We start from the raw sequence: 3160 nt of genomic DNA on the forward strand, positions 1-3160 counted from the left end.
CTCATGGACCATGAGAGGAACTAGAAGACATTTCTCAGGGTTCTTGATTTTATTGAGTTACTTTGCTATCAATAATCACTGTTCTTCAGTGATGGAATTGAATCTAAACTCTGTCAAAAGCTTCCCAAGTGGGCTCCACACAAATGTTTAAAGCAGCCTCTATTCGATAACTGAAAAACACCTGCATACACAAACATAATTAACATTGAGGAGTAGAAGCCCTTTCTTTTCTGCTCCCTGATTTTGCTGGGATAAACTAAAACAGCAGCCAATTGCTGTTGAAATGTCAAGGCTAAATGTCACAGAAACATCAGTTCTCTCCTATCCCAGGCATTCCAGTGCCACAGTCAGCCATGTGTCTCTAAGGAAGTGAATGTGACCTTACACAGAAGAGCTTCCTGACCGAGACCTAAACATTTCCTGTCACAGCCCTTGAGTCCATCCTCATGCCCACACAGAAGCCAGTTTCCATTTCATTCTTGAATTCACATAGGTAAGTGGGCGGGTGTGTAAGTGCTCAAACCCAGAGATGCGTTAATACATCTTCCAAGTCCATTAATCTCATTCCTCCATTTTTTTTTCCTTATTTCCTTTGAAATTAAACAATTCTTTACCCATTGCCCTTCATTGCTTAGTAATTCAAAGGAAGCACCAGGCAGGGTCATTGGCTTCTCTGTGCTTCAACATCCCTCTGTGTGAAATGAGAATCAGAGGACCTGGCCCAGCTCCACAGATGGCCAGAGAAAGTTCTCTATCTAGGAAAGAACTTAAAATACTTTAGGGAAAAAGGTCTAAGAATACTGTGATTATAAGAAAATAGTAAAATAAAAAATGAAATGCAGAAAGTAAACAAAAGAAATTAAGGGTCTGCTGCTAGCTCTCTCCTTCCTGTCCCCTCCTCCTCCCGCCCTTCTCTGCTAACCTCTGAAAAACTTCCAGTTTCACAGTGGACCCATATCAAAAAGGAAACGCAGCGGCCTGTCATTCCTGACTCCCCTCACAGTCAGTCCTTAAATCCTGATGTTTAATGTGGGCACAAAGCTTCATTTGTACGAGCCCAGCTTTCCATTGGTGTGGGTGGACTTATTCCACCAAGGAATGCTCTCAGATTCCCGTTTGCTGACTTCACGGCAGGAAACTTCTCACTATTTGCCTCTCCCTAAAATAGTGTGAGGCTGACAGCAAATACAAAACCTTCCTTCCAAAGCGGAGCGCTAGCTGAGAAGCATTCGGCATTTGTCAGCTTTCTTTAATGACTTGTGATTCCTGATAAGGCAGGAAAACCCTACCAGGAGGAGTAGCTGGGTGGGTGGAGTGGCGAGGGTCCATATGGGAAGAGTTGCGGAAGGAGAGGTGAATACCATCAAGATACATTATATGAAACTCGCAAAGAATTAATAAACTGTCCTTTGAAAAAACAGTCCGGAAAAAAATAAAAATAAAAAGCAAGAGGGAGACGGCTGGAAAGATGGCTTAGCAGTTAAGAGCACTGGCTGCTCCTCCAGAGGACCTGGGTTCAATTCCCACATGGCAGCTCACATCTGTCTGTAACGCAAGTTCCAGGGAATTTGATACTCTCACTCCATTGCACACACACCAAAAAATAATATTAGATAAATTATTTTTTTAAAAAGTCAACTTCAAAAAAAAAATCTTAAAAAGTGTGGCTGGGTGGTGGCGGCTGCAGGCGCTATGCACAGCTTTAACCTCAGCACTCAAGAGGCAGAGGCCGTTCTAGGACCGCCAGGGCTACACTGAGAAACCCCGTCTTAAATAACCCCTAAATAAATAAACAAACAAACAAACAAACAAATAAATAAATAAATAAATAAATAAATGATAAATAAGTAGTGTGAAGCACTTCTACATGACAATAAGTATTGCCACGTATCAAAATGCACCAGATAGAATAACAAGGAGGCCCCTTTTCTGAGAGCGGAAGTAAAGAAATCTGCCCTTGCCCTGGGAGGACCTGACAGGTCTGCATTCTTAGATTCAGATCCCAGAAAGATCCAGTTCTCCCGAAAGGAAAATGGTGTTTATCCCTCTATTGCCAGGGCTTCCGGCGGTTAAATTGAGAAAGCGGGAGAACGGGTGTTTCGAGAGAGGTATTTCCGGTTCCTGTACTCAAGAATAAGGTATTTCTAGCTTCTCCAAAGTCTGATCTCAACTGCTTAAATAAGGGGGAAGAGCGGACTCTTTTCTCTAGACCGCTTGAACCTCAACATGCAGAGGGAAAGAGTATGGGGGCTTGGTTACTGCTAGAAGGAAACAAAAACAATGTCTGCAGAACAACCTGGAAATTTTTTACTTTACTCCATTAATCGGAATAAAATAGATAATAGCCTCGTGGGGAAGAAAAACAAATTTGGTGAAAAGTGAATTAACTGAAGACTAGAAAGGAGTCAAAGATGGTGTTTCATTTTGTTGTTTCAACTGCCCCAAGTTCCAGACTCCGCTGGCCAAAGAACAGAACTTACAATACCGCTCCCAAGAGTCACAGAGCATGTTCTTTGGACATGAAGGATGCGGCGATACACTGTCTCCCTCCCAGTCTTCATCCCCTCACCGTGAGCTCAGGGCCTCTAGAGTTATTTCTAATTATATCTCTCACATAATATTTTAAAACAGAGACATTCTCAAAAATTTTACTTCATCTCATGACAACGAAGGATGCTTACTGCTCTTTCTGTTTCTGAAAAACAAACAACCACAACAGCAAAAACACAAAAAGTTTAAAATCTAAGATTACTTGTTCAAGAGGAATAAAGTTTATTAGCTGTCCGGGTAGCTATGACTGAAGATACCTAATAAACGCAGAAATATACTGAGAACAAGCACGATTTATTAAATTTGATAAAATCTAAGCGACTAAGCCAGCAGTGTGGAAGATACTAAACATCGCCAAGTGTTCAGCCATTGGTGTTTTACAGCTCCTGGAAACTTCCACTCTAAACTCGAGGAAAAAAAAAATGAAAGTAAAAGAGGTGGAAACCGTGCTTTGTTATCGTGGAAACAAATTTGACCCGGAGACATCTTGAAAGCATTTTGCAGACATCCCAGATCTGTTGAAACACATCTGAGAACTGAGGTAATTGAGTAATTTGTTGGGTCACGTGACAATGCCAATCCCCAACGAAGTGTATTTTCCCCGGATGAA

The sequence above is a fragment of the Psammomys obesus genome, unplaced genomic scaffold (genome assembly GCF_907164565.1).
Source record: "Psammomys obesus unplaced genomic scaffold, mPsaObe1.curated_primary_1811, whole genome shotgun sequence".
Lineage (NCBI taxonomy): Eukaryota > Metazoa > Chordata > Mammalia > Rodentia > Muridae > Psammomys > Psammomys obesus.